This window comes from Schistocerca serialis, chromosome 3 (genome assembly GCF_023864345.2).
Source record: "Schistocerca serialis cubense isolate TAMUIC-IGC-003099 chromosome 3, iqSchSeri2.2, whole genome shotgun sequence".
NCBI classification, from domain to species: domain Eukaryota; kingdom Metazoa; phylum Arthropoda; class Insecta; order Orthoptera; family Acrididae; genus Schistocerca; species Schistocerca serialis.
Window position 1 is genome coordinate 69,834,772 of NC_064640.1, and position 27,154 is coordinate 69,861,925.

Genomic DNA, 27,154 nt, shown 5'->3' on the forward strand with positions numbered 1-27,154 from the left:
TTCACGCAATTTGGGTGCATAGATCCTGAGAAATCAGTACCCAGAACGACCACCTCTGGCCGTAATAACGGCCTTGATACGCCTGGGCATTGAGTCAAACAAAGCTTGGATGGCGTGTACAGGTACAGCTACCCATGCAGTTTCAACACTATACCACAGTTCATCAACAGTATTTACGAGCGTATTGTGACGAGCCAGTTGCTCGGCCACCATTGACCAGACGTTTTCAATTGGTGAGAGATCTGGAGAATGTTCTGGCCAGGGCAACAGTCGAACATTTTCTGTATCCAGAAAGGCCGGTACAGGACCTGCAACACGCGGTCGTGCTTTATCCTGCTGAAATGTAGGGTTTCCCATGGATCGAATGAAGGGTGGAGCCACGGGTCGTAACACATACGAAATGTAACGTCCACTGTTCAAAGTGCCGTCAATGCGAACGAGAGGTGGCCGAGCCGTGTAAACAATGGCACCCCATACCATCACGCCAGGTTATACACCAGTATGGCGATGACGAATACATGCTTCCAATGTGCGTTCACCGCGATGTCGCCAAACACGGATGTGACCATCATGATGCTGTAAACAGAACGTGGATTCATTCGAGAAAATGACGTTTTGCCATTCGTCCACCCAGGTTCGTCGTTGAGTACACCATCGCAGGCGCTCCTGTCTGTGATGCAGCGTCAAGGGTAACCGCAGCCGTGGTCTCCGAGCTGATAGTCCATGCTGCTGCAAACGTCGTCGAACTGTTCGTGCAGATGGTTGCTGTCTTGCAAACGTCCCCATCAGGTATCGAGACGTGTCTGCACGATCCGTTACAGCCATGCGGCTAAGATGCCTGTCATCTCGACTGCTAGTGATACGACGCCGTTGGGATCGAGCACGGCGTTCCGTATTACCCTCCTGAACCCACCGATTCCATATTCTGCTAACAGTCATTGGATGTCGACCAACGCGAGCAGCAATGTCGCGATAGGATAAACCGCAATCGCGATAGGCTGCAATCCGACCTTTATCAAAGTCGGAAACGTGATGGTACGCATTTCTCCTCCTTACACGAGGCATCACAACAACTTTTCACCAGGCAACGCCGGGCAACTGCTGTTTGTGTACGAGAAATCGGTTGGAAACTTTCCTCATGCCAGCAGTTTGTAGGTATCGCCACTGGCGCCAACCTTGTGTGAATGCTCTGAAAAGTTAATCATTTGCATATCACAGCATCTTCTTCCTGTCGGTTAAATTTCGCGTCTGTAGCACGTCATCTTCGTGGTGTAGCAATTTTAAAGGCCAGTAGTGTATGTGGCCTTTTCTGGTGAATCTGAAAGGAGGAAAGGAGGATTAGAGTTTAAAGGGGCGTCGACAACGTGTTCTTAGAGATGGATCATCCTTGAGTGAATTAGGGAAACAAGGAAAACCTAAATCTGTGTATCTAGATGGGTTTTCGAATCACCTGCCTCTCGAATATGAGCCAGTGGAACCACTGCGCTAACTCTGTCGGTCCACATCGATGAGAGGCAAGGATAAAATAAACTTCCTACATGAAACGTTTGAAGTGCATCCTGGTATATACCATCCGACCTGCTCGTTGAGCCCGTGGTAAGTTTACAGGCTCCAAACGACCGATATTTCTGCCCTGATTAATCTGCAGGTCAGAGGCTCAAATAACCACCCCGCCGTTCAGATTTAGCTTTTCCATTATTCCTAGAGATCTCTCACATGAAATTCCGTGGTAGCTCCTTTGAAAATGACACATTTGATCTCCCTCACCATCATTCCCTAGTCCCAGTTTGTGTTCCATCTCTAACAACCTCGTTGTTGACGGGATATCGAACTCTAATCTTCCTTCTTCCCTCCTAACGATAGCTTCGTCGACTGCTCATTAAATCATATTGCCCTTCCTTACTGTGAATCCCAATACTGGTACATCGCGTAGTCTTCATCTACCACGAGTGTTAGGTCTTCAGTCCTAAGGCTTGTTAGATGTAACTCGCCACAGTAGTAGTCGCCCCCGGTAGATGAGTGGTCAGCGCGACAGAATGTAAATCCTAAGTGCCCGGGTTCGATTCCCGGCTGGTTTCGAGAGCTTCTCGGCTCAGGGACTGGGTATTGTATTGCCCTAATCATCATCGTTTCATCCCCATCGACGCGCAAGTCGCCGAAGTGGCGTCAAATCGAAAAACTTGCACCCGGCAAATGATCTACCCGACGGGTGGCCCCTAGTCACACGACCATACTAGTGTATCATGTGAAGGACTCATCTCTGCATAATTGTTGCAGCCAAGCCTTGTCTCGCTTTGGAGTTTTCCTCATAAATTATCCTATTACCAAATTAACTATTCCCTGACAACAGAAGATGTGTCCTATCATTCGATGCTATCTTTCAGCAATGTTGTGCACTAAAGTTGTGCCATAAATTTCTTTTCTTCCCAGTTAGATTCAGTACATTCTCATCAGTTATGCGATCTACCTATCTAATCATGTTCAGCATTCTTCTGTAGCACCAAATTTCAAACTCTTCTACTCTCTTCTTGTCTGAACTCATAATGTTCAAATGTCTGTGAATTCCGAAGGGACCAAACTGCTCAGGTCATCGGTCCCTAGACTTACACACTACTTAAACTAACTTAACGCTAAGGACAACACTCACACTCATGCCCGAGGGAGGACTCGAACCTCCGGTTGGAGGTTGTCTAAACTGTTTATCGTTCACTTTACACTTCAGTGCAAGGCTGCACTTCAATTAAGTGTCTCCAGAGAAGACCTTCTATCAGCTAAATTTATATTCTATGTCAACAAGTTTCTCTTTCTCTGAAATTCTTTTCTTGATATTTCAAGGCTGCAGTTTATATTGTGTTTACTTTGCCACCGTCAGTTACTTCGCTCCATAATTTGCAAAACTCGTCTACTACGTCAAGTGCTTTATTATCTAAACTAATTCACTTGGCAGCACATGATTTAATGAGACTGCACTTCTTTACTCATTTATTAAATTCGATTACTGTTTCTCTTATAAGCCATTTTCAACATACTATCCTTTCCATTCAAGTGATCATCCAGGCCCTTTCCTATCTCTAACAGAGTCACAATGCTATCGGCAAACCTCGAAGTTTCTGTATCTGCTTCTTTAACCATTATTCCTTTTCCAAATTTCTGTTTGGTTGCCTTTACAGTCTGCTGAATGCACAGACTGAAATACATAGGGGATAGGCTACATTCCGCTCATACTTCCCTCTCAGTTACTGCCTCCTCTTCATGTCCTAACGATTCTTAACCGCAGGCTGGTTCCTGTGCAAGTTGTAGATAAACTTTGCCTTCCTGCATTTTAAATATTGTACATACAGAATATCAAAAAGTGTATCCCAGTCAACACTGTCAAAAATGTTATAAATATACCTTCGTATTTTTTATTTATAGTCTAAGATCCGAAGAATATAAATTTCAAAACAAGATCCGCTGCCACACACTGGGTTTCAGCACCGTCTAATTCCCTTTCCGTTTTTGGAGCACGTTTTCAGTGGGAAGTGACCTCATCTGAGACAGAGTGTTGTTCATTACTGCCTTAGGACCCAGATGGGATATGTATGCATTTTTACGAAAAAAGTGTCTCGTTTCTGCAGCAGAAAAGCTAAACCAGCGTGACTGGATTGGGATACCAAACATGTTGCTTTAGAATATGGCAACATTCTTTCCCGATCATCCTATCGTAACCTCTTACCCAGGTTAATGTAGTAAGCCGATCCTATCCTGGATTAGAATAACGAGAATGGCGTTTCGTTTGAGTGTCTGAGAAAACCAGACGTAGCCATGTGCCTCCTAGCCCTAACCTGAGATAATTATTTCTTTTTACTCTGATCTTCACACACACACACACACACACACACACAAGCACGCGCACATATTAAAAATTCACATGAGCATTGTATTTTAATCAAAATATTTATTAAAGCATCGTAAAACAACTGAAAATTTAAGTATCACATTGTACACACGAAGAAGGTTTACGATTCAGCTAAACTTAGCACACCATTGGCTTTCATCAAATTATGGAGAAACCGCGACGCTCTAACAACGTTATAAAATATTTTGCCTGGAGTAAAACGAGCACCACTCTACCGTCAATTTACCCTTCCGCTCAGAGAACGCCTCTGGTAACACAGTGGGCAACGATGAGATTATCGCAGAATATGCAAGCTTTTAGTTTCTTCGAATAAAACCCCATCTAGGCATAAAAAGCTTTCATTTCCAGCTGAGTGTTGTAATGGTAGCCTAGTCGTAGATATTGCTAATTGCTATAATCCCACTATTTCACTCCCATTTACGGAGCTTGTTAGCACTTGATGTTAGGTTGGCGCCATTAAAATGCATTGTGGTAATCGCTGCTGCTTGCTGGATCGCTGCTGTGTCTCGATGCTGATGCTGGCTCTTAATCTGTTTGTCTAGGGTTAAAAACATGAGGTCCTGTGTTTTTGATGTGCTTTTGATGATAAATAACGAGCGAAACCAACAAATATGTAAACTTCAAATATTTATTACTCTGGTGGCCATCTTAATTCCACTGTCCACCAGTGACAATGACACAACGCAAAGAAGTACTTCTTTTACATGTTCTTTGCATTGTTTATCCACCTCGAACAATAACACACATAGTACACACTTTACCAAAGAGACATTCCGACTGCGCTCTCAACCCTTCTTGCTGCTTGTATTTATAACCTTTTCAGAGAACTACTAAAAAGAGATATAGTTTATAAGTCACATGTACATCTGTTATCATAATTTGTGCAGAAAAGTTATTAATTTACAGCAAGTGACATAATTTAACATGTTATTAAAATGACAGACAGATTTGTTGACTTGACAGAATAATTCTTTGGTACAAAAAGGCCGTTTTTTAGAAGGTTGTCAATTGACTTCTCTAATTTGCATAAATAAGTAAATAACATGAATTATTAAGAATTACATTGGTTTTCGTCTAAAATAGGAGTGATTACTTGAATACTGAGTGAAAACGCTCCTAGTGAACAAATAGGTTTCACTGAGTGATTTTTATTTAAGAAGATCTAAAATACCGAATTTGGCCACTATTTTTCGTACTTCGTATTAATTATTTAAGATGAACTTAGTGTTTTTACATGATGACATTTGCTGTATCAGTGATCAAGTGATATTAACTTTTGTGTGGGTCAGTTATTCAGTATAATTTAATGGATTGACTGTTTATCGAGACATGTTATGCAATCATTGCTAACATACACAGTAACTTTACTATAATCATAAATACTCGTTAAAGTGGTTGAATTTGGAGGGTATCGCATACTTCGGTAAAGTAAAGCCTTTAATAGGTTCCGTTACAGTGTGTTAAAGCTTTCATTTCCAGCTGAGTGTGTTCGTGGAAATGATGCGAGGAGTCAATGAGCGTCATTGTTTTATTTAAAAATCTTTACGAGCTTTCACGTAAGAAATTCGGAGACATTACTTTTATTTCACTTTATTTAAGAAGATTTTAGAGTTTTCGCATAAGAAATTCGATGGAATTACTTTTCATCACGATCTCGTACTTGCGTCTACTTGCATCTTGAGAAATCCTCCGATGCGCAGGCTTACTACTAGTCATTCTTTACGCACACCATTCCCAAACGAAACAATAAATGGGAAGAAATTAGATTGCTACGGGAAGAATCCACTGCCACACACCCTGAAGAAGTTTATATAGTGTATATGTACCTGTCGAAACCGAAATCGTGATGTCTACATTGGATTTGAAACGAATCTCGGATTAACAAATACTCTTGCATCCGAAATATTGCCTCGTCTTCTCACTATTCTAAGTGACCAACAGTGAACTATTTAGTTTGGGCTGATTTAGTTGCTATGTGAGGCAAAGAATTGTCCGCGAAATAATACAACGAGCGTGGCATCGCAATGATTAATACGTGACGAGCAGACCTGATTTAGATCTGGTTCCTGCAACAAATCACAGCAGATTCTTCCAACAGATTAACTATTGCTTCGTTTCTGATGACCTAACCTCAAACGTTTTAAGCTAGCACACATTTCAGCAATCGACCTCTAAATAGTTAACGTAATGGGTCGGTTAATCATTTTTCTCTAGGCTGCAATAAAAGTAACATGTTAGTACTAGAAATTGTTTTTTCACTCAGAAAATTATTCTTTAATGTCGCAATTAAATGGTTAGCGGCCGATTCGACGCGGAATTGCAATTCTCTGTGTGTTGTACGTTATTACCGAGCACGCGCGCTGTATAAACAAGCTGACCCGTCCGCGCCTGGGTTGAAATGATTGCGCACAATGGGCAGGCTGAAAATTATGTTTCGGACAATCGTCATAATTCAAAATATTTATAGAAGTGGCTTTCATTGTTTTGCTTGATAACAACAATAAGAAGAGCTAGGCAGTTCAAACAGTGAAGAAGAACGTCAGTGAATCGAAACAGCTCTGGATTGTCCATAATGACTCAGGATGACTTCTTGGTCACAAATAGCTCACTAAATTCGATAGCTAGTGAGAGAAACAGAAAATTTAAGCAGACTAATTATGAAAAATTCAATATTAATAAAAGGGATGAACTGTTTGTTTCCAGTAATATTAGACTGACTTCAGAATGAATTCGGTGAATACCTTCGATTTCGGCACTTAACGATAGTGACATGCAGAGCACTGAAATATCAGGACAATAAAATCCGAAACATTTTAATGCGGTTTTAGGGAATATTGCTAAAAGCGTCATGAGTAAAAGTAGCAATAAATGAAGGAGTAAAGCGATGAACAGCAACGATATTTTACTATTGGAAATAATACGAAATGTTTTTAGTAGTATTAAGTAAGGAAAATGGTTGAAATGGCTCTGAGCACTATGGGACTTAACATCTATGGTCATGAGTCCCCTAGAACTTAGAACTACTTAAACCTAACTAACCTAAGGACAGCACACAACACCCAGTCATCACGAGTAAGTAAGGAAAATTAGGTTGCTAAAAACCGAAAGTGTAGGGTGTAGGAAAGGAAATAATAGGAGTACATGAATTTGGAACACCCAAAAGAATTTGAGATTGGACTGAAAATTTCTTAGCAAATGAAACTCACTGCGTTTTTCCTAAGTGGGCCGCATAGTCAGAAGTGGAAGTACGTCCGGCGTACTTCTAAACTGCTATGCTGGGGCTCTTCAGCTACTACGAAAAACTTTTCACGACCATACACAAGCTCTGCTTCACCAAACTTGTCTCATGGCCTATGAACTTTCCACGCCCTCAATAGCGGCGGCAGACGCGTTCGACTATGGGTTTGGAATAGAGTTGCGTTCTGCAATACGGTTCTGTAGTTTTAGTATAGTACATAAATGACGTAGTACTGTGTAGGAGCCGGCCGGTGTGACCGAGCGGTCTAGGAGCTTCAGTCTGGAACTGCGCGACCGCTACGGTCGCAGGTTCGAATCCTGCCTCGGGCATGGATATGTGTGATGTCCTTAGGTTAGTTAGGTTTAAGTAGTTCTAAGTTCTAGGGGACTGATGACCTCAGATGTTGAGTCCCATAGTGCTCAGAGCCATTTGAACTGTGTAGAGTTATCGGCAGTATTGGTATCACTGGTAGGCAGAGAAACATATATGAACTGTGAGAACGAAACTGTGAGCCAAAGACTTCTCTTTGTGTGTTTTGCACGTTATTAGAACCGCAGCACATTCAGTGTTAGTCCTTGGTGTACTTTATATCCCTGAAAAATATAAATTCCATTTCATAAGTAATTAAAATTAGTTGATCGCTTGTCTTCTGCGTTTTTATGTAGCTGAAGCAATTACTTTTGATATAAGTACAGTTTACATGCACAAACATAAAAAATTAAGTAATTATTGTTGTTATTTTGTACTCAGTAGTACGTTCTTCATTATGATCAAAGGCAAGAGTTTCCATAAGTGCAAACGTTGTTTATGAATAACAGAAACATATTTTATATAAGCTCGACGAAGTATTGAAGCAATGTTTCATATGTTTTTGTTTTAGAATTTTTTTTAAATATTATCTTTTTTTTTTCAAATTGCGTTTTCTAGCGCTATATCATAAATCTGTATTTTTTGTGTTATATTTATTGTAGCATCCCTCTGTTTCACGTTACAAATCAACAATTTACGAATAAAGCTAGAATTTAAACATTGAAAATTTCAATTTTGTTGTAAGTAGTGTTTGATTTTAAGTAACAGACAGGGGGATAGCTATGTAGAACAAAAATGTTTTGTAGATTCTGTGGCCATTTATGTATTAGCGGTTTATTGACGGCTCACCGCTTTTAATTACTAGGGAACTCTAGTAAGACACTGACTGGGTTCACAAAAAAAATCTGTCCAAATGAGGCAACGGTCGATAAGTACGCAACACACCTAACGTGCACGTAATGCGGTTACGACTTGAAGTGAACAAGGCTACTAGGAAAACTATCATAGTGTACCCTTGTTTATGATAGTATAATGTAGCCTACGGTAGTTTCAAAAATGTAGTTGGGAGCAGTCGTTTCTCATAAAGTCGATGGCCTGGAACGAACAATTAGGTTTGCTTCCAAGGCGTAGAAAAAAAGAATCCATAAAGAAGTCGTCACTTCCATCTTCGCACTGAAGAAGTTTCATGATCTACATCTACGTTTACATCATACCCCGAAAGCCACCTAAACCTGTGTAGCGGACGATATTTTGGTACCACAAACTGATTCCCCCTTTTCTTGTTCCACTCGCGAAAGGTGCGTTGTAAGAATGATTGTCGATAAGCCCCGTGTTAACTCTAATTTCTCGAATTTTCTCGTCGTGGTCTTTTCGCTAGATGTATGAAGGAGTAAGTAATGTATTGACCGACTCTTCCCTGGAAATGTTCTGAAATTTTAATAGTAAACCTCTCTGTGATGCATGACGCCATTCTCGTAACACATGCAACTAGAGCTTGCTTAGAATCTCTGTAATGCTCTCGCACCAACTAAACAATCCCGTGACGAAAGGCGTCGCTCTTCGTTGGATCTTCTCTATTTTTCCAACCAGTTCTACCTGGTGAAGATTCCAGATTGTCAATGCTCAAGAATCGGCCGAACAAGCCCTTTGTAAGCCACCTCCTTCGTGGATGACTTGCATTTCCTTAAGACACTACTTATGAATTTACGTCTGGCATCTGCTTTTCCTACTATTTGTTTTATATGGTCATTTCACTTAAGGTTGCTCTGGATTGTTACTCCTAGATATTTTACGGCAGATATTATTTCCAGTTATTTGTGGTCAATAGTGAACTTTTACAGTAATGGATTTGTTTTCTTATGTATGTACAAAATTTTACATTTATTTACTTACGTTGAGGGTCAACTGCCAGAGACTGCTCTATTCATAAATCCTCTGCAGGTCATTCTGCAAATCGATACTGTGTTTTGGCGTTCCTACTTTCTTATAGAGAGATGCATCATCAGCGAACACACTTAAAGAGCTTCTGACGCTTTCCGCTAGATCATTTAGATGTTCTGTAAACAGTGATGGTTCTATCACACTTGCTTTGGATAGTTCAGAAATTATTTTTACCTGTGTCGATTTGTTGTCCACGATTATGTTTGCGGAAGGCGATACACATTATTGACTGATCATAAACCTCTGTTACCACTGTTTAATTCCAGTTCTAGTAATCCAAGCAGGACGACACGTCGCCTACAGCATGGGAGCTGTTTCATATGGGGTACCATTACGACATCCAGTACAGCTCAGAGGCTCAACATGCCAGTGCGGATATCCCACCCAGACTTCCACTGGGACAGGACCCTGATTTCGACACTACCCCAGAAGTCTACTACATGGACACCGAACCAGAGGAGGCGATGGCCAGCCTACTCTTGGATCGGCAGTCACCACCCGCCAGTCACCGGAAGACCTTCTCCTACAGGACAACCGGATGTGCAAACATATTTATTTCATCAGCATGTGCTGTCTCCTATCAACAGTGTCCAGTTGCTTAAGGGACACAAATGTCACACCAGTGTGGTCATTCCATAAGTTCTCCACCGCTACGTCCTTACGTATTTAAAAGTTATTGTGAACTAGTCTTCATCAAACAGCTGGCTAACCAATACATCTTTTGGAGAGGAATTTATAAAGACATTGCCCAAATGTTAGCGGCATGCACAACATGTCACAGCAAGCAGGGAGCACCAGCCCATCGGTATTTCCCTTGTCCAGATGCATCACGACCATGGTCTCGCATGTACACTATGTGATCTAAAGTATTCGGACACCTGGCTGAAAATGACTTACAAGTTCGTGGCGCCCTCCATCGGTAATGCTGGAAGTCAATATGGTGTTGGACCACCCTTAGCCTTGATGACAGCTTCCACTCTCGCAGGCATACGTTCAATCAGGCGCTGGAAAGTATCTTGGGGAATAGTAGCCAATTCTTCACGGAGTGCTGCACTGCGGAGAGGTATCGATGTCGGTCGGTGTGGCCTGGCACGAAGTCGGCGTTCCAAAACATCTCAAAGGTGCTCTATAGGATTCGGGTCTGGACTCTGTGCAGGCCAGTCCAATACAAGGTTGTCATTTTCGTGTAACCACTCCGCCACAGGCCGTGCATTATGAACTGGTGCTCGATCGTTTTGAAAGATGCAGTCGCCATACCCGATTTGCTCTTCAACAGTAAGAAGCAAGAAGGTACTTAAAACATCAATGTAGACCTGTGCTGTGAATGCCACGTAAAAAAAACAAGGGATGCAAGCCCTCTCCATGAAAAACGCGACCACACCACAACACCACCGCCACCGAATTTTACTGTTGGCGCTAAACACGCTGGCAGATGATGTTCACCGGGTATTCGCCATACCCACACCCTGCCATCGGCTCGGCACATTGTGTACCGTGATTCGTCACTCCACACAACGATTTTCCACTGTTCAATCGTCCAATGTTTACGCTCCTTACACCAAGCGAGGCGTCGTTTGGCATTTACCAGCCGCTTGACCATGAAATCCAAGTTTTCTCACCTCCCGCCTAACTGTCATAGTACTTGCAGTGGATCCTAGTGCAGTTTGGAATTCCTGTGTGATGGTCTGGATAGATGTCTGCCTATTACACATTACGACCCTCTTCGCTGTTGCCTGTCTCTGTGAGTCAACAGACGAGGTCGGCCTGTACGCTTTTGTGCTGCACGTGCCCCTTCACCTTTCACGTTTCCACTTGACTATCACATCGGAAACAATGGACCTAGTGATTTTTAGGAGTGTGGAAATCTCGCGTACAGATGTATGACACAAGTGACACCCAATCACCTGACCACGTTTGAAGTTCGTGAGTTCTATGGAGCGCCCCATTCTGCTCTCTCACGATGTCTAATGACTACTGAGGCCACTGATACGGAGTACCTGGCAGTAGGTGGCAGAACAATGCACCTAATATGAAAAATTTATGTTTTTGAGGGTGCCCAGATACTTTTGATCACGTAGTGAATCTAGACTTCGCAGGCCAATTTTTGGGCTACTGTCACCGGAAAAATATTTCACATTTTTGCCATCGAAGGGCTCCCAGAAACCATCGTGACAGATAATGGGCCACGGTTTACATTAGCACGTTTTGTTCAGATAACTGCCTGGTGCTGTTTCACATGGTGCCATTCCGCTCCACTTCCAGCGATCTAGCGGAGAGGTTCGTCGTCACATTTAAGACGCAGCTGGAAAAGTTGCACCATCACCATAATCTAGACAAAGTGCTCACTTTGTTCTTGGCCTCCTGCACTCTTCCCCACAGGGAGTGTCTAATCTGACCGAAAAACACCATGGAAGGCCGCATCCCACCACTCTCCATCCCTTCCCTGGCGTTCAACCCGTCACTGATATTCCCTCTAGGATGAGCTGTGGACACTAATTTCTGGTACGAGCTTTGGGCACTAATTTTTTCCAGAGGTCGTCAACACTGGGTATTCCCTCACGTAATACATCTTTTGGGCGGAGCAGTGCCTGAACTGTAATTCCAGGATGGCTCCTGATGCAAAAACATACGAATCAGGTGCGCCTTCACAGGGCGTCGACCAACCACAACGGAAACTTCCAGAATTTCTTGTAACAGAATTGGACGTCTCGACGCCCAGGAGCGACGGCGGAGAAGAGCAGTCACTTCCAGTGTCGGCTTCGCGGACCCCCAGGCACTGAGAAGACAAGCACTCTCGCCAGGCTGGACGTCAACAGCAGCCCCCGCAGATCACCGCCACTGTGATCCCCAACTCCTTGGACTCTGTGATGTGTCACCATCTCTCGTGTAAATGCTGGGGAGGGTAAGGGGAAGCTATGCCGTGGCCCTTCGCCGTCGAGTGAAACAGCACAGGCTGCCTACGCCACTAGCTGTAGGGGCTGCGTCAGCAAGCACAAGCATTGACATTTCGAGCGAACGGGTCTGGGCAGCAGGCTCCTCACAAGCGGTCCCTGTACTCGCGTACCTAGTTGCTTCCGTGGTGTTATATGTGTGCACATAGGGTCGGGCAGTATCCTGGCGCCTCCACAGTATTTTCCGGACGAGCTCTCTGGCTCAAGCACCTTCTGCTGTAGCGGCTCTTCAATTCAGAGATTCGCGTGGAATAGTCATGCTACCGATTCTTCGACGCCCATATTCCCAAATCCCTCCGCTCCCCCCCTCCCCCCCCCCACTATGTGGAGCAGCCAGCAGCCATCTTCGATCTACTCCGAGTCTTGGTCACTCCAGTGTGGAAAATTGTGGACGTTGGTATTTGAAAAGCCGCAGTGTTGTGCTATTAAACTTTCAATTCCTGCTGAATCCAGAGCCTAGGCTTTTGTAAGTCAGTTCAGCCTTTTGCCAGTTAAGCGTATATTCTGTATCTCTTTGCCGACACTCAGACTAAATAGCGAACTATCCTAGTGTAAACAAAACTCCAGGAAGGAGACTTAAGGTTATGTGTATTTCAATAAACTGGCTATTCATTCTGTACCTCAGCTTTAATTTCTGGGCGCCTCCATCGGCGCGGGATGCATGAAAAATGGCATATATGATCTGTCAGATAACTTCTCTAGCTACAAGAAGCTGTTTGCAGAAGATATAGTTTTGTTCCAAGGGACAGCATATTTTGTTACAAAATGCAAGGAGTCTTGCAAATGGGTAACGCTTAGTGAAAAAATTGGCAGGTAACTCTAAGCTTAAATAAATGTAATGCAATGCGCGAAACAGAGGAAAGAATCTGATACATTTGAAGTACGTTATCGGCAATCAGTCACTGGAATGAGTCACGGCCGTCAAGAATCTGTGAGTTTCTGCCCGTAACCACTTAAAGTGACACGACCAAATAAATCTTGTCGAGGTAAAGACAGATGCTAGACTTGTATTTATTGGAACAACCCTACACAAGTACCAGTAGAAGATAGCCACGAAGAGGTCAATGAAGCCACCTCTGATCATTTGTAGAGTGTTATTCCATGGTCTAGGGCTCTTTCCAAGTTCGACTAACGGAATAGACAGCGACAACTGAAGAGGAGCTGCATGTCTAGTGATGAATTTGTTTGTTTAACGTGATAACGACACAGGTTGAAATGGTTCAAATGGCTCTGTGCACTATGGGACTTAACGTCTGAGGTCATCAATCCCCTAGAACTTAGAACTACTTAAACCTAACCAACCTACGGACATTACACACATCCATACCCGAGGCAGGATTCGAACCTGGGACCGTAGCGGTCGCGCAATTACAGACTGAAGGGCCTAGAACCGCTCGGCCACTCCGGCCGGCTACGACACAGAAAAGCTCAGTAAACAGTAGTCGCAGACGGATACGGGTTAGCATTGAACACCACGGAGAGACTTACTTGCAAAATTCCGAGAGCTAAAGTATCAAAAATAATAAAAAGAAACAGTTATTTTCTTTCATGTACGAGCGACATTCAAGAAGTAAGTTAGACTTTTTTATGGAAGACCAAGTAAATATTATTAAACGCTATACTGCACTTCAACGTGACTCATATAAATGACACTGTTTTCAAAGATAGACGCCAATTCTATTTAAATAACAGTCGGAGCGTTCTACCAGTCGTTCAATTCCTCGACGATAGAAATTCGCTCGTTGGTCCCGGAGCCAATCTAAAACCGTTGTGTGAACGTCCTCATTGTCGGAAAACTTGCAATGGCTGCGAATCAATTCGCCGATGCCAGGACACTGCCGTTTGTGGTGGATGTCGGTGGCCTTCCTTCCTGATCAACATTACCCACCTCATTGTAGCCTTGGCCAAATTGTTAGCACCATTTTACTATGGCTGAATGCGACATTCCGTATGGTCCATATAGCTCCAGAATATCATGGTGAATCTGTGCAATTTAGATGTTTTGCCCACAAGAATCGCACTGTCCAGTGTAATTCAACTTAGAAGTACGTTTCTAGTTGCTGCGCTATTTCAGTCTCAAAATTCGATGCACCTGATATCCATACCGCAGCAAAACAGTGTTTGCGAGAAACCCAGAGCATGTACTCTCGTCTAACGTGTCACACTTGTTGTGCAATACTCTTAGCGTGAGACGAAATCTGTACTTACATTCCTAAGTCCCTCTGTACATTTCGCGTAATGTTCATGACGAAAAAAATTACAGAAAATTGGGCTTTCATAAATAAGTGTCGACAGTCTTTCTTCCCCAATATTATCTGTGGATGGAACTGGAAAGGGTTGTAACAATCTGGTAAACTATGACCTCTTTGTCGTACACCGTATGGTGGTTTCCGAAATACAGATGCAGACTGATTGAATGAATATTGATTAATGGTACTTAACGACGAGGTTGTGTATTATGTATTAAGTCGGGAACCTAAAAACGACGGAGAGGCTTCGTCCCGCCGTAGCCCTCAGTGGTTCACAACCCCAGAACAGCCCACAGCAGACCACCCACCCCACCGCCGCCCCACACCAAACCCAGGGTTATTGTGCTCCCAGTGGAGCCCCCGCCCCGTCAAGAACGTCTCATACCAGACGAGCGTAACTTGTTTGCGTGGCACAGTAATTATGGTGTGCGCGTACGTGGAGACAGTGTTTGTGCAGCAATCGCCGACAGATTGTAACTGAGGCGGTATAAGGGGAACCAAATCGCATACGGATTCGTGCCGGGGACCGGCATGCCTTCCTGCTCGGGAAGCAGTGCATTGACCGCGCGGCTAGCCGGGCGGGCAACGACGAGGTTGCTAGTCCCTGAATTCCCAGAAACACTGTAGAAACGAGATAACATTACAAAATATCGGCGGAAAAGCCACCACCACCATCGACACTGTCTCCTTGCGATGACTGCAAGTGAGGATCATAGTAATGGTAAAGCTCACAATTAGTTCAATAACCGGTTAATTGAGAGTCATTGCCCACAATCCTTGTGAAATCAAGAGGGATCAAGCATTGTAAAATTTTGATCAGAAGTATGTGCACTCCCCTATGTATTGGGGAAGTGACCACTGATGACGCGAGTGGCGGACTCGTCGGTATAAAAGGAGACTGGAAATATTTTGTTGTCAGTAGAGAACCAGTAAGAAGAAAATGGGTCAGTCAAGAGAGCTCAGAGGCTTCGAGCGTGGACTAGTCTCTGGAAGTATCTACGTAAAATCCATTTGACATATTTCAACCCTTTTACGTTGCCCAGGTCAACTGCTGGTAATATCACTGTGAAGTGGAAGCTCCAAGGAACAACCACAGCTAAACCAACACTGGGCTGACCTCATGTACTGGCGGCCAAAGACCGTCGACCATTCCGGAAGGTGGTTGTAATAAATAGTATGAAATCAGCGGATGTTAGCATTTGTGAGTTATAGAGTGCTACCAGCGATCCAGTTAACTCAACGACTGTGGGTAGGGGGGTTATAAAGAATGTGGTACAGTGGCCGAGCAGCTCCACAGAGGTAACTCATTTCTGTAGTGGATGCTAAGCGACGCGTGAGGTGGCGCAAAGAGCGACACCTCTGAACGACTGGAGACGAGTTATTCGTAGCGATGAATCACGCTGCACCCAGTGCCAATCCGATGGAAGGGTTTGGGTTTGCCGAATGCCTAGAGAACGTGTAGTGCCAGTACTTAAGTACGGATGAGCTGGTGTTACAATATGGGAGTGTTTTTCGTGGGTAGACTATGGTCCCCTTATTGTGATTGACCTACGATCTTCGGAATGCGTGACGGGGTTATCTGAGAAGATGACGTAGTTAATTTGAATTTGTACAATTCAAATCTTGAAAGAAAAAATGTTTGCTTCCTCTGGGAGGTAGTCTATCGGGCACGTACGGAAAGTTCCCGTCGTCAGCCGGACTCTCACATGCTGCAGGTGGTCTACATCTAAATCTACATCTACATCTACATCTACATAGATTCTCTGCAAATCACATTTAATTGCCTGCAACGGGTTCATCTAACCATCTTCACACTAATTCTCTGCTATTCGAGTCTCCAAATAGCGCGCGGAAACAAAAAGAACACATATATCTTTCTGTGCGAGCTTTGATTTCTTTTATTTTATTACAATGATCGTTTCTCCCTCTTTGGTTAGCCTCATCTGCGAACAACCTATGACGGCTGCTCACATTGTCTCCTAAATCGTTTATATAGATAAGGAACAGCAGAGGGCCTATAACACTACCTTGGGGAACGTCAGAAATCACTTCTGTTTTACTCGATGACTTTCCGTCAATTATACGAACTGTGACCTCTCTGACAGGAAATCACGAATCCAGTCACATTACTGAGACGACATTTTACTACACGCCATTTGTGAGGTACAGCCTCAAAAGCCTTCTGGAAATCTAAAAATACGGAATCAATTTGAAAACCCTTGTCAATAGGACTCAATACTTTGTGTAAGTAAAGAGCTAGTTTTGTTTCACAAGAGCGATGTGTTCTAAATCTATGTTGACTGAGTGTCAACAGACCGCTCTCTTCCAGGTAATTCATAATGTTCGAACACAATATATGTTCCAAAATTCTGTTGCATATCGACGTTAATCATATGAGCTTGTAATTTGGTGGATTACTCCTACTGCCTTTCTCTAATATTTATATGACCTGTGCAACTTTCCAGTCTTTGGTACGGATCTGACGTCAAGCGAGCGGTAGCATATGATTGTTAAGTAAGGAGCTATTGCATCGGCATACTCTACAAAAAATATAATTGGTATACAGTCTGGAACGGTATTTTTGCTTTTATTAAGTGATTTATGTTGCTTCACTACTTCGAGGATACGTGCTTCTAAGTTACTCATGTTGGCAGCTGTTCTTGATTCGAATTCTGGAATATTTACTTCGTACTCTTTGGTGAAGAACTTCCGGAAGGGTGTTTTTAGTAACTCTGCTTTAGCAGCACTGCTATCGATGATATTTCAACTGCTATCGCGCAGAGAAGGCATTGATTGTGTCTCGCCGCTAGCATTCTTTACATACGATCAGAATCTCTTTGGATTTTCTGCCAGGTTTCGAGACAAAGTTTCGCTGTAGAATCTATTATAAGAATCTCGCATTGAAGTGTGTGTTAAATTTCGAGCTTTTGTAAAAGATCGCTAATGTTGGAGAGTTTGATTTCGTTTAAATTTATCATGCTTGTTCCCGTTACTTCTGCAAAAGCATTCTGATCCATTTTGTGTACCAAGGGGGATCACCTCCGTCGTTTGTTAATTTATTTGGTATAAATCTCTCAACTGCTGTCGATACTATTTCTTTGAATTCTAGCCGCATCTGGTCTACACTGTCCGGCACACTGTCTATTTGGAAGGAGTGGAGACAGTCTCTCAGGAAGGTGTCAAGTCAATTTTTATATAGTTTCTCTGAATAGGTATATTTTCGTCTATTTTTGGAGCATTTTGGAGTTACAATATTCAGTCTCGCTAAGACAACCCTGTGTTCATTAATCCCTGTATCCGTTTAATGCTCGTTATTAGCTCAGGATTATTTGTTGGTAAGAGGTCAAGTGTGTTTTCACTATTACTGTTTTCTATTCGAGTGGACTCATGAAATATGCTCGAAATAAGTTTCAGAGAATGCGTTTAGCACAATTTAGCATGATTTTTTATGCGTATCCCCGGATTTAAACATGTATTTTCGCCAATATATGGAGGGTAAATTGAAACCACCACCAACTGCAATTGTATGAGTCGGGTACGTGTTTGAAATTAGACTCAAGTTTTCTTTGAAATTGTATCATCTGAGTTGGAAGGTCGTGAAAGGATCCAGTTATTATTTTATTTCGGTTTCCAAGAATGACCTCTACCCATACTAATTCACAGGAACTGTATCTACTTCCATTTCGCTATAAGACAAACTATTATTAACAGCAACAAACACTCCACTGCCAAATGTGTTTAGCCTATCCTTTCTGAACACCTTAAGGTCTTTCGCCAAAATTTCGGATGAACTTATCTCCGGCTTTAGCCAGCATTCAGTGCCTTGATTTGAGCATCAGTGCTTTCTATTAGCGCTTTGAACTCTGGTTCTTTGCCGACACAGCTACACAGCTTACAAATGTTATACCGACGGTTCCTGGATCTAAGTTCTACCTATGTTCGGCATGCACCCTTTGAGACTCAAGCTCTTTTTGAGTTTCCGTGAGACTCTCTATCCTAAAAAGCCGCCCAGTCTACGCCCTGCTAACAGTGTTATGGACTCCTGACCTATTTAGCGGAACCCGAAACCCAACCACTCTATGGCGCAAATAGAGGAATCTGCAGCCTACACGGTCGCAGAACTGTCTGAGCCTGTGGTTCAGACACTCCACTCGGCTCTGTAACAGAGGTCCGCAATTCGCCCTATCGACTATGCTGCAAATGGCGAACTCTGCTTTCATCTCGTAAGCAAGACTAGCAGCCTTAACCACTTCTGATAGCCGCTCGAAACCAGAGAGAATCTCTTCCGATCCGAAGCGACACACAACGTTGGCACCGACGGAAGCCACCACCTGCAGTTGGCTGCACTCTGTGCTCTTCATGGCATCCGGAAGGACCCGTTCCACGTCTGGAATGATTCCACCCGATATGCACACAGAGTGAACAATGGCCTTCTTCCCCTCGTTGCAGCCGTGTCCCTAAGAGGCCCCATAACGAGCCTATCATTGGAGCTCCCAACTACCAATAATACTCCTCAGGCAGCAAATAAATGATTTATAGTTTTGTAATTACGGTCCTATCTGGTCCCTATGAGTTATTTCCGAGGTAATGCTGTGACTGAAGTACATTATCGAGCAGCAAGCTGAAGAAGAATGATCAAAAATTGTTAGTCGTCAGTGGTTTTAAGTGTAATTCGGTTGTAAATAGACCAGAGGGACAGAGAGTTGGAGTAGAGACCGGGAGTATCGACGTGCAGCGTCGATGAAAGATTAAGTTTTTAGGCAAACAGTTCCATTTATTGCAATTGTGAAAACGGTAGCATTTGAATAGAGTCTACATCTACATCGGTACCCCGCAGGTCACTGTACAATACATTGCAGAGGGTACATCTTACCAATATTATTGATTTTCTATCATACGTCATTCGCATACTAAGCGAATGCTGTTTTCATTTTCACCTAGGTTCCTAGTGTCTGATTTAACTCTAATGTGCAAGGACCCGTTAGATAAGAAGTTTTGGGTGAAGACAGGTACGTTGCCCCGGGAGCCCATTCGCGCAGTGTGTATGGTATGTGATGTCTCCAAGTGGTGTCATACATGTTTTGTATCTCCCCGGAACCGCGCGACTGCTACGGTCGGAGGTTCGAATCCTGCCTCGGCCATTGATGTGTGTGATGTCCTTAGGTTAGTTAAGTTTAACTAGTTCTAAGTTCTAGGGGACTAATGACCTCAGCAGTTGAGTCCCATAGTGCTCAGAGCCATTTTTTTTTGTATCTCTGTAAGTACTAAGATAAGGTGTCAACACGATGCACAAAGGGATCTCTGAAGGCAGACATCTGTTGGAGAAGGTGATCACTAGTAGACGTGGCCCCTCTAAAGCCTCGAGAGAGCGAATTTCAAGTTTCCAGCTACCAGGAAGTCTTGTATTAACGGTCGGTGTCAGAAGTTTGTACAGTATTACTATTAAGCAAGTCAGTGGATGACTGTCTTTAGTGTGCAGATGTATGATTACACATTTCTCTTTTTGAGCAGAAAAAGTTCCTACTTCTCATATGTAAAATATCGTCAGCAGATTGACGCAAAGCTAGCAGTTGAGCCTACGCGAATTGCATAAAAATACTTAGAAGGATCCGTAACTGTTCGATTAAACTGCTGGAAATAAATCACTGAAAGAAGAACCAATATCTGGAAATTTGTAACCTGAGCGATCTACGGTGGAACGACCACATAAAACTAGTTGTGGAAAAGCATATACCAGGCTATGTTTCATTGTTAGATTCCTAAAGAAATGTAATTCTTGCACGAATGAAGTGGCTTGTAAACCATTCGTTCGACAGCTCCTTAAGTATTATTCTTTAGTCTGGGACACTTCTCAGGAGGCATTAGTCCATATGATAGAGCAAATCCAAAGAAGAGTAGCGCGTTTCATAGTGTTCTGTATTAGTTGCAAGGTCATTACGGAAATGCTTACCAAACTGCTATGGCTGTCGGTACAGGAGAGGAGCTGTGCATTTTATACTTACCTCCCATTAGGTAAGAAAATTCTCTTCTTGGCAGAAGTTGTTGAATATCATTAGCAGACTGTGCAAAGGCTGGCAGGTGACCCTAAATCTACTGCACATAAACTGACGGATATACCTAATAGGGTTCGATTACACCGTTGGCCATAGATCACTGGAAACAACAACAAAATTCCCAGAACAGGGAGTATGCTTTGAGTTCTGGGTGAATGGACCAGTCAGGTCTCTACCCTCCGCGCTGGGAACGCTGAGATTGAGTTTTGAATGCACACTTTTGTGCTCGGTCGTGCCAAGAAAGACTATATGCTGTCGAATGCTACAGATTGCTGGACGTTGGTCGGTGAGGTAGTGAGATGTAACTGGGCTGCACACTCGCTATATTACCTTGTTAATCATACACGATAAATATGTGATTCATGCTTAACTACTTTCTTGATCGGCATCATGAAGTTGTTATAACTTTCATGCGTTTGTCACGCATCTCATATATGGATATCGATTCTTTTTCTATCTTTGAAGCGGGTTCAATTCGAGGTACGATACAGAATCACCCCCCCCCCCCCCCCCCCCCCCGTAGTGCAACCAATTTAGTCACTCTCTATATCAATGAACCTTTGTGACTTACACTGAATCTTGTTTGTTTGATTTTTTTACGTATTTGATCTCTGTATGCCACTAACTTCTTGTGCTCCATTATTACACGAGTTACTGTGGTTCACGTGCTTCTCTGAAGTCAGTTGTATGAGTTTACTATCAAATATTCTCTCAAGGCAATTTCACTGGCCACTCATTTTTCTGTTTAAACGAGTTAGCGTGAGCTGTAATTTGTAATCAATATACGATCGCACGATGCGAAACGTAATACTTTGCCTTCAGCAGTTGGTAACATTTTACAAGTTTCTTACTGCAAAGAAGCTTCCTGGCAGATTAAAACTGTGTGCCGGACCGAGACTCGAACTCGGGACCTTTGCCTTTCGCGGGGAAGTACTCTACCATCTGAGCTACCCAAGCACGACTCACGCCTCGTCCCCACAGCTGTTCTTTGCACGCTTCTCAGCAACAAAATGCTGGTTTTGCCGTCGATGCAAGTGGCAGAGTCGCATTACCTTGCTCTGCAGGAAGCGTATACGTCCAATCATTATATTTGAGTGTTTTTATAACAGTGTAGGTCTCATATCCTCATTTGCACTGCAGCTGGCTAAAAGGATCGTTGTTAAAACGCTTTTATACATGGTGAGATAATTCTGCTGCGTTATGATTCCGCCCAGCGTCTAACACGGCTCCTGTGATGACTCAGAAAAATGACGTCACAAGGTGGGTATCGCTATGTCGCAACAACACACATTCAATACACAAGAACCAATGTTACTGATATGACGGAAGAACTGTGGAGCGATATCACAGTTGCTGGACAGCCGGGACTCGCGCATTGGCTTCGAGGGCAAAACTGCTACTGTTGCAGAAATAAAAGCGGACCTTGCTAGCATAAATACCGCCAGATTTAGGTACTCTGTCACCACCAGCCGCTAGCCGAGGGAAGGTCGACGCCTGTGTACGCATCGTGGTGAATCAGCTAGCTGCTGTCGCCAGACTCTGCCATCAGTAGCTGCAGGCCACTCACTGCCTCTGCCTCTGCTGAGTGCGTACGCTGCCAACTTGGCGCCTTTCCACTAGTGGTCACCTGCTGGGTGACTGTCATCTGCCGCTGGTCGCCTTCCTGATGGACCGAGGTTTTGGAGCCTGCGCAGTCTAGCTGCCCAACCGTCATCGCCTTGTGTGGTCAAACAATCTCGCTGTCCATCGCCCTGTGTGGGCAAACGCCATACTCATCACCCTCGCCGTAGGCCACGGTTGACCTCCCACTGCCACGATAAGTCTTCTGCGAGTTGCAGAAGGTGGCCAGCAGCCGAAGCCAATTTCTGCTGTCCAGCACCAGCCGCTGCTGCCGCTACAGTTCAGCACTTCTGTTATTGTTCTGTCAGCGCTGAACCTCTCCAGCTGCTGCCACGCCCGGGGAAAAACGCCGCGCACTGCCCTTCTGGCGGGCTACTGCTGACTCAGGCACGCCGCACCGGCCATTCACCTCATCTCCAGCTTCGTCTCCACTAATGTAATTTTGCCTCGTCGCTACTGATTGGGATGCCGAGTTGCCACTGTTGTTACTGTAGGCCGAGTTTGTGAGTTCGTGAAACGGCTTCTGGTGTAATACATCGCTAAGACAATGTCCCCCTGCCACTATTACACAGATATGCCCCAGGGACAGGTAACAGGATAGGAGAACTAAGGTTCTACAATACTCCAATAGATTAGTAACAAAATCACACAAATGAGTTACAAAGGTTTATTTATCTTTGTGACTGTTGAATAATGAAGTCTGCAACGTGACAGGGTGATTCAAAAAGAATACCACAACTTTAAAAATGTGTATTTAATGAAAGAAACATAATATAACCTTCTGTTATACATCATTACAAAGAGTATTTAAAAAGGTTTTTTACCACTCAAAAACAAGTTCAGAGATGTTCAATATGGCCCCCTCCAGACACTCGAGCAATATCAACCCGATACTCCAACTCGTTCCACACTCTCTGTAGCATATCAGGCGTAACAGTTTGGATAGCTGCTGTTATTTCTCTTTTCAAATCATCAATGGTGGCTGGGAGAGGTGGCCGAAACACCATATCCTTAACATACCCCCATAAGAAAAAATCGCAGGGGGTAAGATCAAGGCTTCTTGGAGGCCAGTGATGAAGTGCTCTGTCACGGGCTGCCTGGCGGCCGATCCATCGCCTCGGGTAGTTGACGTTCAGGTTTCATAACTAACCTTTTTCGTAGGACTCTCCATACAGTTGATTGTGGAATTTGTAGCTCTCTGCTAGCTCTGCGAGTCGATTTTCCTGGGCTGCGAACAAATGCTTGCTGGATGCGCGCTACATTTTCATCACTCGTTTTCGGCCGTCCAGAACTTTTCCCTTTGCACAAACACCCATTCTCTGTAAACTGTTTATACCAACGTTTAATACACCACCTATCAGGAGGTTTAACACCATACTTCGTTCGAAATGCACGCTGAACAACTGTCGTCGATTCACTTCTGCCGTACTCAATAACACAAAAAGCTTTCTGTTGAGCGGTCGCCATCTTAGCATCAACTGACGCTGACGCCTAGTCAACAGCGCCTCAAGCGAACAAATGTACAACTAAATGAAACTTTATACCTCCCTTAATTCGCCGACAGATAGGGCTTAGCTCTGCCTTTTGTCGTTGCAGAGTTTTAAATTCCTAAGGTTGTGGTATTCTTTTTGAATCACCTTGTATAACACAAAAAGGCCCTCAATGGCTAAGTGCAAATAATCTTAGGTAAACTTTTCAGCACATGGCAAATGCAGTTAACAACAACTGTCTGTCCACTTCTAAGATGTTCGCAGTCTAAGTTAGTCCTGGACGATGATCTACAACAAAGTGTGCGAGAGCTACTCTTCTATCTTCCGAGTGGGCTTCTGTCCGTTGTCGTCCGGTCATTGGCGGATTGTAATCGGCCGGAAATTGGCCGAGACGAAGTCGATATCTTCATCCACCGCGAAAGTGGCGAGTCTCTATGGCACTGGCACCAGCGTGCAACTTTGCGCCTGTGGTGCTTTTGCCCTGGCTGTGTCTCGTTCGGACGACACAGCACGGATAAAGACTAATTCAACAAGTATCGTTTCCATGAAGGATCATCAACCAACACCAGCGAAGATCCCCCTGCAGCATCGCTCTGGGAGGAGAATTGCCATACATATTGACCTACCAAAGTCAGCTTCGGATTCCACCGTAGTGGTCGCTCAGTTCGGCCGTTATAATCATAAAAACGGTGCACTACAGAATTCAGTAGACAAACAACTGATTACATTGTCAGGAACATTGGGTGATATGGATGATTTATTCGAGAGAAAGAGCTTCGCAAACTGAGCATGTCAATAACACGTTGGTCCACCTCTGGTCCTCATGCAAACAGTGATTCGGCTGGGAATTTATTGATAGCGTTGCTGGATGTCCTCCTGAGGGATATCGTGCCAACACAGGGTTTGAAAAGCACGACGACAAGCGACAGAAACACTTACCGTGTGTTGGCGGGCATTATCTTGCTGAAAGGTAAGCCCAGTATGGCTTGCCTTGAAGGGCTACAAAATGGGGCGTAGAGTATCGTCGACGTACCGCTGTGCTGTAAGGGTCCCAAGAATTATATCCAAAGAGTTCTGCTATGAAATGAAATGGCACCCTACACCATCACACGTGTTGGGCCGTATGGCGGGCGACATTCAGGCTGGTACCTCACAGCTCTCTGGGGCGTCTCCAGACACATCTTCGCTGGTCATTTGGGCACAGTTCAAAGTGGGACTCATCAATGAAGGCCGTTATACTCCACTCAAAGAGATTCCAGGCCGAAGACGAGTGTGGAGACGCCCTGGACGACGGTGGGATACCAACCTGACTGTCTCCCGTCATACAGACTGACAACCGGGAGTGATGGTCTGGAGTGTCATTTCATTTCATAGCAGGATCCCTTTGATTGTCATCCTTGGCACCCTTATAGCAAAGCAGGACGTCGACGATATTGTACACTCCGTTTTCTTGCCCTTCATGGCAAGCCATCATGGGCATACATTTCAGAATTATAATGCCCATTGCACAAGGCGAAAGTTTCTGCTTGCTTGTCTTCGTGCGTGCCAAATGCTACCTTGGTCAGCAAAATCGCCGGATCTCTCCCCGACTCAGAACGTTTAGAGCATTATGGGCAGGATCATCCAAACAGGTCGGGATTTTGATGATCTAACGCGCCAACTGAACAGAATTTGACAGAATATCCCTCAGGACGATATCGAATGACTGTATCAAACAATGCCCAGTCCAATAACTGCTTGCATCAGGGCCAGAGGCGGACCAATGCATTATTGACATGCTGAGTTTATGAACCTCTTTCTCTTGAATAAATCTAATTTTTCGGAAATTACATTACTGGCCATTAAAATTGCTACACCACGAAGATGACGTGCTACAGACGCGAAATTTAACCGACAGGAAGAAGATGCTGTGATATGCAAATGATTACACTGGTCAACACTCATTTTCTTGCCAAGGATATTTGAGTGGCTTTAGGATGGGTTAGTGGTGCTGAGGACGAATATAGCAACCATTTATGCAGTTTGGCTCTAGTTTTTGAGATAATGCATGATTTATTCAAAAAATTAGAAAAAATTGCTAATACTGACTCGAGCGCTACAAACTACAATGAAGAAAGAAAATAATCTTTATAACTAGCCTCTATGAGAACCTGATAGGCATTTGTCCACGTATAAAACATAATTGAAAAGTTTCTCTATAAGTATATCATTTTCCGTCCATGACGAACCGCTTCCTGCACGCTTTCCTTTTATAGGTCTCTTCAGAACAGTCACGTTGCAGATTCCATCAATAATCTGCCATCATATGCCTGTCCCATCTTCCTTTATATCTTTCCTCTATTCCTTTCATATCTTGATGGAACCGCTCTCCTTGTTCCTCACTGAAATCACCTAGATTACGAGGAAATCGATCCAAGTGGCTGTGAAGGAAGTGCAATTTTACGCTCATGTTAGCTCCTAAGTTTTGAAAGTTGGTGAGCATGTTTTTGACCAGTTCCTCGTAATTGGGAGCTTTATGATTGCCCAAAAAACATTTTACAACAGCGACAAAACTGTTCCAGGCCGATGCTTCAGTGACAGTCATGACACTTGTAAAATTGGTATCGTTGATGAGCCTGCGAATTTGAGGACCATTAAATATTCCTGCCTTAAGTTTTTCACTACTGAGTCCAGGGAACGTATTGCAGATGTATGTGAAGCAATTACCATTTCTGTCTAAAGCTTTGGTGAATTGCTTCATTAGTCCTAACTTAATATGTAATGGTGGAAGAACAATCTTGTCCCTACTAACGAGAGGTTCATTAATGATGTTTGCTTCACCAACAGCCATATGTTCCCTTGGAGGCCATGTTTTCTGCTTCCAATGTTCGTGCTTTGCCCTACTATCCCACATGCAGATAAAACATGGGTGCTTTGTGTATCCACTTTGTTGTCCAAGCAAGAAGTTCACCATTTTCAAATCAACACAAATCAACCACTGGTGCTGCATTTACTGAATTTTCTGCAGAACCATCTTGATGTTAGCATATGCTTCACAAAGTTTTGTTGAGTGGGCAATTGGAATAGATGCGTAACGATTGCCATTGTGTAGGAGAACACATTTTAAACTTCTAGTGGAACTGTCTATGAAGAGACGCCAGTCCTCTGGTCTATATTCCGGCAGCCCCAATTCAAGTAAAAGTCCAGGTATATTGCTGCAATACACTATAACCTCTTCTTGGTTGAAGTATGGAAGAAGGTTTTCTTCTCTCGTCCGGTAAGCTGTTATTTTAACACTTGGATGAAGACAGTTCTTTTCCTTAAGCCTGGATGCTACGAGTTCTGATGCTTGCTTTGAAAGATTGAGTTCTCGTATCAAGTCACTGAGCTTCTTCTGGTCGAACTGCTGGGGTTGTGGCTCACGTC